The 13,781-nt window shown below is 44.0% G+C and overlaps 1 protein-coding gene across 1 annotated transcript in view; it reads right to left on the reverse strand.

Annotated features, from left to right (window-relative positions):
* Positions 1 to 13,781, reverse strand: part of KIAA1958 (KIAA1958 ortholog) — a 146,269-nt gene that overhangs the window by 24,492 nt on the left and 107,996 nt on the right. The gene's annotated exons all lie outside the window — the stretch shown is intronic.

Here is a 13,781-nt window from a genome sequence, read left to right on the forward strand (position 1 = left end):
AACTGAGCCTTCATGTGAGTTTACGCCCCGCTGAGATAGGGTTTTGGAAATACAGTTTCACAGAACAGAAGAACCACAGAGAATATCAGTTCATTAGTACAGGTCACCCCCACTGCCAAATCCCATCAGTTAGCACGAGTCCCGTTTCAACAGCCTTAAGCTCAGCCAATACTTAACTGACTGCTTTTCTTACCGCTTCTGTGTGCACTGGTGTACAGCAGATGCTGGAGATTTTTTTAACAAGCAAATAAAAGAATGGATGGAGGAGGAGACCTTCACTGTCCTCAAGAGTCTGACCATCTAGACAAGCAGACAACTGATGCTGGGCGCAACTTAGGAGAGGATGAGTACTGGAGCCTCAAGGACCAGTGAAGGAGAACGGGCATTTGAACTCGGCCTTCAAGATGAGAAGATGTTGGCCAGGAAAGAGCAACGTTCAAAGCAAAGGCAAAGCCTGCACAACAGGCAGGGAGGAGAGCAGGTATAGGGGTCCGTGTGCAGTGACCCAAAGTCCCATTTGGCTGGATGTGCAGGGATAGATTTGGGTGGATTTATACGGGACTGTCATTAGAAATGAAGCCGAAGGTAAGCTGGACTCATGTTCTGTAGAGTCCTGAATTGCAGGGCGAGGCAGGTGTCTCTAGCCAGGCACTCTGCTGGGAGCTATTGAACATTTTTGAGTGTAGGCAGATATAGAGACGAGCCAGTTAGGTCCCCATCAGCTCTTAGGGAAGGGGAGCTTATAAGGCACCAGGATAAGGCTTTTTGGGGGAGGTGGGGGATGTTTTTTCTCTTTTTAAAAAAAGTTTTATTTATTTTTACAGAGAGGGGGAGGGAAGGAGAAAGAAATGGAGAGAAACATTAATGTGTGGTTGCCCCCCACTGGGGACCTGGCCCACAATCTAGGCATGTGCCCTGAACAAGAATCGAATACGAACTAGTGACCCTTTGGTTCGCAGGCCCACACTCAATCCTCTGAGCAGCACCCGTGCCAGGGCAGAATAACATTACTCTTAATTCCTGTTGAGAATTCAGGCAGGTATGTTCTGTTTACATGCATAGGTCAACTCCGGCCCCGCCCTCCTCTGCTGCTTCTTTCATTTAACTCTGGTACTTTTCCTCCGAATTTCTCTTTCTTCACATCCCTCCCTTATCAGCCATTCTTCTCTCCCCAGCTTTCTTCTATCTCTACCTCCAAGAACCTTTAAAAAAAGAAAAGGCAATGCATCCTTGCAGCTTCCATTTGATCTTCACAACAGCTCAGAAGTGGATATTCTTAGTAACCTACTCAGCATCGATTCCTCCTTCCCAAGTACCACCAAGGTGTTCAGGGGCGGGGCTGCCCAGCAGCAGGAGAGAGAGCCTTCCATGCTCCAGACCGATCGGGATTCATTCCCTTTTGCCGCAGCCAGTCAGCCCATGGTATTCCACAGAGCACAGGAGTTGGTTCCGCATTGCACTTGGTACCCAAATTCAACCCCAGTGAAACTCTAGGAGAGGACTGCCGGATTTCTGGAAAAGGGATGTTCTCACAACATCTGAGAACACTACGCAAAGGGTGTCTTTCTCTCCAGTTGTGTAAAAGGAAGTGTATGTATATACAGATGCTCCTTTACCTACAGTAGGGTTACGTCTTAATAAACCCATTGTTACATTGAAAACTCTTCAGGGAAAACTCATTTAATACAGCGAAGCTACCAGATATCATGCCCTGGCCTCGCTCACCTCAGACATGCTCAGACCACGTACCCGAAGCTCCCTGGGCAGCACAGCGCACTGCAGACCGTTGGTTCTTGCCCCCTGTGATCGTGTGCCTGAGTGGGAGCTGACCCCCGTGACCTGACTCCCCTTGACTCCCTGCTGCAAGGAAGCCCACGCTAACCACATGGGGTGGCCACATGTGGGACAAGGGTGGCAGACATGTGAGTGAAGCTACCTGGGACCTTCCTTCTCGGCCCAGCCGTCAGCTGAGTGCGGCCAGGTGAGGCCCCAGTGGGAAGCCACGTAGAGCTGGCCTGCCGAGCTGAGCAGAATTCCCACAGAATTGTAAGAAATAACACATCGCTGCTGTTTCAAGCCTCTAAGTTTCAGGGTAGTTTATTATGCAGCAAAAGGTAACAGGAATACCTGGATCTCCAAACTTCTGCATCCACTGTCAACATGACACTTCCACCTTGAAATCTAACAGGCATCCAACTATACCGTATTTTGCCATGTATAACACCCACATTTTTTTTTCCCAAGTTTTTGAGGGAAAAGTGAGGATGTGCATCATACTTGGGTAGTACTCATTTGCTACCGGTACATAAAATTTCTTATATCTTGTATCTGTTCTTGTGTTTTGTAATTATTTGTTACATAAAATTTCTTGTACCATAGCATGTTCAAATGTAAATGCTAGAATTCCTTTATAATACAGAAACAAGTATCTGAATATAAATAATCGAATTAAAGTGAAAGTTTTTTTTCCTGAAAGTTTGGGCCAAAAATATGGGTCCACATTATACACAGCAAAATACGGTAACCTGTCCCAAATCTGACTCTCGATGTCTCACCTCCCAGCACGCTCTCCCCACCGCGCGCTCCATCTCAGTAAAAGGCTGCTTAGCTGTAAACACAACAGTCACTATAGGCTCCTTTCTACATTCCCCTTTCAGTCCAGCAGCTCCGGCCTCCATGTGCCAAAAATGCCACACCACTGCCGACCACGTCCACTGCCATCGTTTTGTTCCAAGCCACCATCATCGTTTACCTAGATGACTGCAATAGCCCGACCGGTCTTCCTTTTCCTACATTTCATCATCTGCCCTTCACAGTTGTGAATACTCAATACGGTAGCCAGAGTGATACTTTAAAAACATAACACACAAGGAAATGATGTTCAGCATCACAGATCCTGAGGGAGACGCAAATCAAACACCACAAGGAGACCACTGTGCACCTGTTAGGATGGCTATTAGAAAAATGGAAAACAAGGGTTGGTGAGGATGTGGAAAAACCGGAACCCTTCCTTGGGCACTGTTGGTGGGATTGTAAAATGGCACAGCTACTGTGAAAAACGGCATGGCAGCTCCTCAAAAAATGAAAAACAATTATCATTTGGACCAGTAATTCCACTTCTGGGCATGTACCCAAAAGAACTGGGAGCAGGGACTTGAGCGGGTATTTGTACACCCACATTTACAGCAGCATCATTCACAATAACCAAAAGGGGGAAACAACCCAAATGATCATCAGTGGGCGAATGGACAGACAAAATGTGTTATGTACACACAATGGAATACTTTTCAGCCTTACAAAGAAATGAAATTCTGACACATGCTAGAGCATAGATGAACCTTGTAGACATTATGCTGAGTGAAATAAGCCAGACACAAAAGGACAAGTATTGTAGCATTCTACTCACATGAGGTACCCAGAGTAGTCAGGTTCAGAGCAGAAAGAGCGGTGGTTACCAGGGGACTGGGGGTGGAGGCATGAGCAATTGTCCAGTTACGGTTAATGGGCACAGAGTTACAGTATGGGATGGGATGATGGAAAGTTCTAGAAATAGTCCCGAAGGTCACAACAATACGAATAGACTTCATGCCCTTGAACCAGACCATTTAAAAATGGCTAAAATGGTAAATTTTATGTCATATATTTTACCACAAATACGTTTTTAAATATAAATAAGGCCGTGCCAATTCTCTAACGAGTTTCCAGGGCCAAACTCTTTACAATGGTTTGCAAATCTAGAAAATGTTCTCAAATGAGTCTATTGGTTAGAACAAAAAGAATTTAGCTAAAAACAGGCAAAGTGAAGTTTTCCCCTGTTGATGTAACATACTTTTTCTCTTTCCCCCTTAGTTACTAAGATCTATTGAGAGGCTGTGATCCACCAAAAATGGTCAGTGACCGAAATGATATCGGAATGTTTCCATCCCGTTGTGCTGATTGGCAGGTTTGAGTGACCACGCCCATCAGTCCCCAGTCCAGAGCAATGTGCTTGTGTGCAGCTTTGGTCAGGCAAACCAGCCTGACTGGCTGAACCAGGCTGGTCCATTAAAGAAAATGGTTTGACCTGAGATGTTCGGCCCTTCCACTTCCAGAAGGGGGTGATGTTTCTTAGCCCTTGCTGTCTGCTGTAGTGTCAGGCCAGAACAACTTTCAAGAGCTAGCTCTCTTATTACTAGCTCTTCAAAGGACCCCTCCGGGACCTCAGGGCCTTTGCATGCGCTGTTCTCTGACCAGCACACACTCCTTCCTGTTACCCAAGTAGCTCGCTTCCTCGACATCCTCCAATCTCAAATGTTGTCTTTTCAATAATGCCTTTTTTGAACACCTTATTCAAAATTTCAACTCCATTCCCCTGTAACCTTAATTTTTCTCTGTGGCACTTAGCAACTTCTCAGTTGCTTTTGTTGCTAAGTTATTTTTGTTTATTGCCTGCCTTTTCCCACTAGGATACTAAATGCCATAAGTGTAAATATGTTTTTATGTGTTTTTTTTTCCACTGACATATATCCCCAGTGCTTAGGACAGTGCCTGGCACATCACAGCAAGTGTTCAGATATTTTAATGAATAAATGAAGTAAGTCTGTCATCAAAAGGAAAACTGGCATGTTGATCCTCAGTAGTGGATCCTATCCCCAAGTGAAATGTACACGTACACAAAAGTATAAACTAGGGGCTTCCTAGACACTCTGAAGCCCAGCCCTGGGTACCACGTTAAAACCCTTTGATCACAAGGAACTGAGCGGCACCCCTTTCAGCTGCTTTTCCGGTGCAGTCTCTGGGAACTCAGCACCACAGATGTTACTGCCATCAGGAGTCTCCAGAAGATGCCAAGCCTTGCAATGCTGTGTAGCAAATAAACAGTGAAGCTGGCAGCCCTCGTTCTGTTAGGAAAACAGGAGTGTGTGTGCCAGCACCTCATCCTTCATTACTGAGCTATTAATTCACGTTCTCTTAGGAAAGCATCCAAAAGTGAACATACAGGCTCTGAGCAGCCACAGGCAGGAGCACAGACCCCCTCAGCTGGGGAGGCAAAGGCCTTCTTTAGAGAAATGACTCTCCCAGTTCAGCCACTCTGTGAGTCGTGAGTCGATGCTCACAAGTGCAAAGCTGCTCCCTTTGAATGCACTTGGCTCCTTGGGAATGGAGATGGCCTGCAGGGTGACCATGATCAGCTCGTAGGCTGTTCAACGTCACTAAGTTCTGAGGCTGCAGAATCCAAAAGGAGCAGCTCCTCTAAGTACACATGCCAGAAGAGGACTGAAGAATGAGCAAGACTTTTACCAAAGGAAGGGTTGGTGGCAGAGGAGGAGGGAGGGGGAGGGAAAAGGCAGAAGGGGAGGGAGAAGCAGGCGCAATGGCAGAGAGGGAGGGAATGGCGTCACAGCGGCGGCTGGCAATCCAGGTGGAGGGTTTGGAGCTGTGTCAGTAAGGCTTCGGAGAGCCATCAAAGGGGAAACAATAGAGTAAGATTTGTATTTTGTGAGACTTTCCCAGGCAGCAGGGGAAGGTGGGCTGGGGCCGGCAGAGACCACTCGGGTTGCTTTTCAGCGACTGTAGGACACAATGGTGCGAGCTGACCAAGATGGTGGCTGGGAGGAAAATGGGAAGCAGCGCAGTTCAAGGATATTAAGGTCAGCAGAATTATCAGAAAACGGAAACTGATTACGGAGGACGAAAGAGGACCAGGGAAAGGGAGGAAGGAGGCCCTAGAATTTCTGGCGTGAGCAACAAGGTAGACATAGATGCCGTTTCCTTAGGAAGAAGTACAGGCTGGGGACATGGGGTCGAGGAGCCTTTCTCGACGGGGCTTCCACTAGAGACGTGAGCCCTACTGCCATGAGGCTTCCGTTGTCTGAAAAAATCAACCCTCTCCATGCTCCTAGAGGGGCACTGGTAGTCACGTCCTAAGGACAGCCGAGGAAGACAGGCACTGGAGTCACTTGATGCATTGTGTGGCTCAGATGAGGAGCCCCAGAGGAGAAAGGCTGAGATGATGCACATCTACTTATGCTCGGGCCATGGGAGTGGATGAAACTGCCTTGAGAAAGTGTTCATATAATTGAATCTCCAAATGAGGGAGCCAGGGGATGAGGAGCCAGGGGAGGAGGATCTAGAGCTGCGATGGGGAAACCAGGAGACAGGGACACCTCGCACTCCCATGGACGCCGGCATGAAGATCGTTGGGAAAAGGAGAGACAGGCGCGTCCCAAACTATGGCTCCTGTGCCACTGGTGACGCTAGAGATGATTCCTGGGGTACACACAGGCAACCCTTTTCCATTTGAATAGTTATATGTATTTATTGCAAGTAATACAGGATCAATATTGTGATATAACCACGGCTATTTTTTTTATTATTTACCAGCCATTGTTCTAAGTGCTTTTTATGTGTCAACATCCTTACTTAATCCTCACCACAACCCTACAAGGTAGATACTGTTACCCCCACTTACAGGTGGAGAAATGGGGGCACAGAGAGGTTAAGTGACTTGTCCATGGTCACAGAACTACTAAGAGGCAGAACTGGAATCTGAACCCAAGTGGTTTGCTTCGAGGAGTCTGCTTTAAAAAAAAGCCTTTTTTTTTTTTTTTTTGCTTTAAAATAAGTTTTAAAAAGGGAATCAATTTGGAGAATAAAAGTGGACTTAGCTATCATAAAATTGTGTAGGCGGCCTGTGAGTGACTTGGGAAAGAGTGTCCTGGCTGGAGAGTTCCATCGAGAAATAACAAGAGCAGAGAAATCTGTAACAGTGGGGTGGCCACCGGCTGCACACATTCTGATAGAGGACAAAGGAAACATCTGGATCATACTGTCCCCTGCCCGAGGGGAGGTCAGATTATTTCCTTCCAAATCTGGGCCACTATCCTAGGGACAGACAACAAACCTCCAATACTGTGTTAACTATTAACTCTCAAAGTGCATTTGCTGTTGTGGGGGTTAGATTCTTCAACAATGTCCTCGAAGATTCACTGGGTTCTTTAAATTTGGCCTAATTCTTCAACATTATTACCATAGTTAAGTGTATTAGAAATGTGCTAAATTACTTCCTTGATTGCATTTTGAACATTTCAACAGCTGAGTACATTGTAAATACTCCAGCAGGAATTTTTATTTCTCATCCTTCTTTCTTTGGGATCCCATGAGAAATACGAGAGTCTTGTTTATTGCTGAAATATATCTTGTTTAATGTCTTTCATGCCCGTCCCTGGTGTGTTACCAGTAAAAAACGATCATGAAAATGCTCCCAAGCAAAGGGAGAAATAAAACAGGGAAACTGAAAGGAAGAAAAGGAAAACGTATTGGGAAGGAAGATGGGCGTGACTTCCGGGGCTCCAGGTCTTCGTCTGGGAGAGGGCAAGGCAAAGGAGACGGAACAGACTGAAACCAGCCAGAATGTACTGACAGCCCCCCAAGTACTGGGCAGTGACGCCTTGACAGCTCAGTGAGGGGGGCACACACCCGGCCACCGCTGCATCCACGCTACATGCATCCCTTGCTGGTGCTCGCCTGGAGGTCCCCTCTTGCTTTCAAGGCTTTGGGAGCACACCGTTTCCATAGCAGCTCCTGGAGGAGTACGTGACCTCCTGGCCCACAAGACCACGTTCCAGCCCAGGCCCTTGGACACCCCGACTGCCAGTCTTCACAGTACTTTCGGCATGAGGGACTGCATGTCAATCTGTTTGTCATAAATCAACCCCTAAGAGCCATGACAGTTGTGGCTCAGTTGGTTGGGGAGCGTCCTGCAAAGCAAAAGGTCGCTGTTTCGATTCTCAGGGCACATGCCTAAGATGTGGGTTCGATCCCTGGTCGGAGCATGTGCAACAGGCAACCAACTGATGTTTCTCTTCCTCTTTCTCCCTCCCTTCCCCTCTCTTTATAAACAAATAAATCCAATTTTAAAAACCCAACCCCTAAGATTTCTTAATTAAAGGGAGAGAACAAAATGTGTCTCCATCTGGTACGTACAACTGAAGTCATGTGAACAGTAACAGTTTCAGTGTCACTAGTTACTGCCATTACTCTGGAGGGTCCCATCCGTGTTTGGCAGGGTCAACACTGTCATCTTTCCTCGGGCCCCTCCTTTCAGCTTGTGACCCGAGACCAGTGAGGGCGTCTGTGGAAGCTAATTTAGTACAAGAGCTTTTAGGGGGGGTGTTTATTTTTAAACCCCGCCTTACAGAAAATTTCAAATATATACAAAAGGCCAGAGCAGTTTAACAAACTCTCACGTATCTACTCAATACCGATTAGTATATCAATTACATCTCCACCTACTCATCCCCTCTGGATTATTCTGAAGCAAATCCCTAAATATTTTATTCAGTATATCTCTTGAAAAAAGACAACTCTTAAAAATCTAGTGCAACAGTTTTGAAACCTGGGTTTATGTATGTAGGGTGTTTCATGCATATATGCATTTTCCTGAGAAAATGGTTGATAGCTTTCATGGAATCTTCAAACTGGTTCAGGAGTCTACAATAGTAGAAATCATCGCTCTGAGAAGCACAGTGAGGACACAGAAATCAATCCGCCTGAGGGTCAGTAATTGTCAGTGTAGTATCTTCACCGTCTCCACCATTCTACTCAAAGTATTTTTCAGAACTTTCTTAGGAATGGTTTTATTCCAATTCTTAGGAATGGCTTTAGCTCTATATTTACTGCTCTAAATACAGAACAGTAAAGTTCTACTTTAACGTTTTTAGTATTAAATGTACTCTGCAAAAGCCGAAATAAATTTAAAGAGCAGAAAACATTAATTAGAAGCATGTACACGATGGCCAATGGACAATCAAGAGGGTTCCAGATGGGCTCTGCGCATGCGCAGGGGAGAGGTCCGAGCCAGACCTGCGCAGCGAGGGAGCTACTCCACCCGGGGCACTGGCTCAGGAGTGCAGACTAGGGCTGCGGAACCGTTCAACATGTGCCGACGTTTTGCAAAATACAAAGGAAAACATTACTTCTAGGAATGTGATACTAAAATAAACTTTCAGAAACCATACATACTGCTGGGTAAGTTAAAATAACTGTTATTTTAATAAAACAGACAAAATATACATTAACATTTTTTATTTTAAAAAACCTGGGTTAAACAGTCAAGCTGCATTTACATAAACCAAACCAAACCAAACAATGACTACTTGAAAAAAACCAAAACAAACCCCCAACCTTGCAAACTGTTAACAGACTCTACTATAGAGTATGTACTAAGAGGCTGGACTAGATGAACAAAGAAGAAGCCCTTCCAACTCTGACTCCGACAGAACACAGATGCTGCACGTGGGTGTGTACACACACACACACACACACACACGCATCACTGGGGGAAGAGAAAGTTGAAAATGGTGCAATAAAATCACTCAAGTTACTGACCATTTCCTTTATCATTTAAAATGACGTTTCCAGTGTTAAGAAATTATGGATACCTTCTTCTACATTAAAAAACAGCTAAAAAACATATCCAGAACAGTGCAAACAGTAGGACAGTTTTGTTGCTATCATTTGGAACATACAGCCACATAGAACATATTAAAATGTTAAATACAAGCATTTGTTTCTTATCTAAGTAGTTAACGTGAACAGACTTTTGTCAGTCACAGCCAAGCAAGGGGAGACCCTGGGAAAGTCACACTTGGAACCTGCCCAGGGGAGATTCTCTCCACCTGGGAGAGGTGCACGGTGCTTTGGAGTGACAAACCCAGTGAACGAAGAGCAACCCACTTATCATTCTACTGCTAAATTTAAAGCAACCACGCTGGTGTTGAACATTTAATTTGGAGTTTCAATGGGCAAGCCGACCTGGGGCACAGACAACACCTTTATTCTAACAGGAAGGAACTGAACATCAAGGCCAATGACAGGGGACATTCATTCCAGGTCTTCAAGGCCTTCTCGTGCAAGGCCACGAAGAGCAACACCGGACCAGCCAGCTCCAGCTCAAGCCCTGTCACTTTGGACTCTGGAAGAAATGAACTTGGTGCGTTGTTGCTTTTACTGCTTTTCTTTCCTTATTAACTGTAAACACGGTTCCACCAATCCTCAAGTGCAACAGACTTATTGAGGGGATCATTTTGTAAGTTATATACATGTCTAACCACTATGCTGTATACGAGAAACTAATATAAAATAGTATTGAATGTCAATTTTAATGGAAAATAATTAAATTAAAAACAAAACGACCCTTCAAGTACAGCTACAGTAAGCACCTCGCTGCCCCAGGCTGGCTTTCTGCTGTTGAAACTAAACTTTTCTTGGATTCGTATTTGAAATGAGTCTGGGCTGCCTGATCTCAGACTTTCTAAGCCACAGACATACAGTCTGCAATTTTCTAATTTTGCACTTGTTGTCGGCTCCGAGTTTCAGGAGAGTGGTGAAGCGCACGGCTGGCCTCCACAGACTCCAGCCCAGGCTCCCAGACGAACCTGGGGGTCTTTCCTCGCTCCGAAGCAAGGGACTGTCCCAGGGCAGTGTTTTGAGCGACAGTGGGAAAAACTGAGAGCGATTTTTTTACTTGTAAAAGATACCATCTGAATTTTCCATTTACACTGCAGCGGACATTGATGACTTCAGTAACAAAAACGAGGAAACCCGACGCTGTGATAGGGCAAGTTTTAGGCCCCTTTCCTTGTGTTAGTTCAGCCCATTCACGTGAGGGTTTGGGCACTTGGAGACATGTGGCTTCCTGGCCATAGTATCTATTTTAAAGCACACATATCCTTTCTGTGGGTAATGATCCTGATATCTGATGCCCCAGGGTCCCATGAAATTATTATGCAAAAATTGTTTTCTTAAACTAAGCTTTGTAGGTTGCAGCGCAATTTATTTTTATAAGAACAGTTATCTAGATGGTTTATGCCCTGAACGACTGTCATAACTAAAAAACATTTTCTGTGTCTTAACATATAAAATGCATATCAGATTCCAAAGTTACAACTTTTCCCTTCAAAATTCCCTATTGTTTCCTGGCAGTTGGAGCTGGAGTAGAAGGCTGAAGCCAGAATGTGGTTCTGTTTTCTGGTAGGCAAGTTGTTACTTTCTGACGTGTTACTTAACACGTTTTCATCCTCTACCCTTGGTAGTTTAAAATTATTGCCATCAGGTGCTTAGGTACAGGCCTCATTTTGGGGAGGAAGAGCTGGACTGCACTGAGTCCTTTCAATCTACATACGCAGATCTTCGTTCTGTTCGGACGAGCTTTTATTGTTTGGTTGATATTTCTCCTCAATATAGTCAGTCCAGCAGGAAAACCAAGTATCAGCAATGTCAGCTGATGTTCCATCTTCACAATCCGTTATCTTTCCCCAGAATTTTCATCTCTTGTTTCTTTTGAAAGAACATTAGGAAAAAAATCTTGTTTGTCCTTCACAGTATTGACTTGAGATTTTTAAAAAGCACCAGGTATTATTTTCTGCTTCCAATGTGGATTTTAATCTGATGTTGTTTTTTAGCTTCCTTGAAGTCCTTCTTTCTAATCTATCTTTTTCATTTTACTCTGCTGCCTTTTTTCTCTGGACCCACTCCCATTCTAACTGTTGCTGCACAGAGGCTATTCTTCGGTTCTTTCAATTATGACAAAAGAATTCCAAAACTACCACTGCCACTTTCCAATGTTTGGTAAGCTGTTTATTTTCCTGAAGTCACACTTTTGAAATATGCATTTTGCTTTTTCCTCTCTATTCATCTTTAAATGTGGTCCTTTCTTCTCAGACCCAGAATTTGCCCTTGGTTATGCTATCTGTCCACCTGAATATTAGTCAAATCCCATTTTTCAACACAGAGGTTGATGGTAAGGTCCTGTGCAAGCTTCCAAGTCCAGTTTCTAGTTTAGCGCTTTTCTATTAAAGTGGCATCCTTACCCTCGCCAGGTTTCTGCCTCTCTGAATCAACATCAGACATGAAAACCCACAGTATGTACATATCTTCTACCTAGTGGTTGTTTCTGCTCTCACCTAAAGGGTGTTTATCTCAGAATGCACTATGCCTCTGCCTTCTGCTCATGTTTCAGCCCCAGGAGCTGGAGTCTTGGGCTGAACAAAGAGGAGGCGTGGCAGGGAGGATACAGAACCTTCTGATTCCTTACAGATTTGAGAATTGAGGTTTGGCTTTTTTTCTGAGTCTTGTTTCTTTAAGAGCAAGGGGAAGAGAAGAAGGGAAAGAGAAACATGGATTTGTTCTACTTATTTATACATTCAGTGGTTGCTCCCTGGATGTGCCCTGACTAGATCAAATCTGCAAGTTTAAGGTACTGGGATGATGCTCTAACCAAGCGACTGGGGGGGGGGGGGGGGGGCAGGGGGCGGGCTACTGGGTCTTTATGAGTGATTTTCTGCAAAGGTAGGGGCTCAGTGGGGGCGCTGACAGCCAGGTGTAATTCTGACAGATGCAGTTCCATTAACTAATTTTTAACAATCCAAGTCTTCCCAACTATGGTATAAAGGAGAGAGCGCTGAGATACTTTTCTGATTCTACCACTTATTGTCCTGCTGATGACCTTGGATGGGCCCTTTTAATACCTCTGGGCTTTAATTTCCTTATTGGTTAAATGAGGAAAGGTGACTACACAATCTGAGTTACCTATAGCCTATTGTTTTTTAAGTCTCAAAACAGAAAGTTTCCTGATAAAGGAAAGGATAAAAAAAAACCAAGGAACTAATTATATTTTGCTCTGAGGGTGTCTTAAGCCTAAAGATCATAAAAATCCTCTCACATCAAAATTAAAAAATGAAAATACCTGAGCATGTACAGTTAGTTGTGACATAGGTTACAAGTCCTTTACATTTTAAGCAGTAATACCAATGTCAAAACAGGTGCAGTTTATAAATTACTTGACTTTTATTAGAGTTAACGGGCATGACCATGCTGCCCTTTAAGGTAGACAATGAGCAAAACAAGTTATTTATTGGATAAACACAAGGTTCTCAGTAAGCAGAAAATGTTATACTCATTCACAGAAAACCATAGGGCTCTCCAGGAGCTACTGAATGGGGCCATGTGACCAACTGATCAATAAGACAGTGTCTATAGACAGTGTCTATAAGGTGTGAGGCAGTACAGCTTCAGAAATGAAAAACTTCTCAAATAGCACTATGTTTATTTTTTAATCTCTGTGATAAATGGACTTCTGTGGGCATGAAGAAGGCAGTTTTGTCTAATGGTTTGGGCACTGGACTTGGGTCAGAAGACCTGGGTTCAAATCTAAGTTCTCCAGCTTATTAACACTATGAGACTTTGGGAAATTTGGCCTATCAATAAGTAATTAGACCTACCTTGCATAGCTGATGTGAGAATTAAGTGAGAATGAAGCAGCTGAAAGAAAGCAACTTACTACAGTGTTAGTCAAATCTGAATTTTCTAGAAACTTACTTGAACAAACAGTAACAATAACTACAGTCAAATACAAAGTAGTCAAATCAGTTATATTGATCATAAAATATTTAAGAGCCCATTCTCATCTCAGTGGGGGAAAGGGGTTTATCTAGTTGCTATTAACAGTAATGGAAGCAACATACACCTACATAGAATCATGATCCTTTTTTGGCTTTAATAAATATTTCCTGAAATTATTAATTTCTACATGAGCTGCATTTGGTAAATAAAGAACTTTAATTTGCATAAAAACTGATTTGATTAACAGCTGAACGTGAGGAACTTCTCTGGATTTCTTGGATGGTAAGAACTAGAAGTACTCAAAATCATCATCATACTACTAGACAAACTTTGTCAGAAGGATGGGCAGCCTCCCTGAAAGGAGTTCTGGGAAATCCTGTGATGTCAGAACACATGGG

Source organism: Artibeus jamaicensis, unplaced genomic scaffold, assembly GCF_021234435.1.
Source record: "Artibeus jamaicensis isolate MK-2021 breed Jamaican fruit bat unplaced genomic scaffold, CSHL_Jam_final scaffold_1964, whole genome shotgun sequence".
In the NCBI taxonomy this organism is placed as follows: Eukaryota; Metazoa; Chordata; class Mammalia; order Chiroptera; family Phyllostomidae; genus Artibeus; species Artibeus jamaicensis.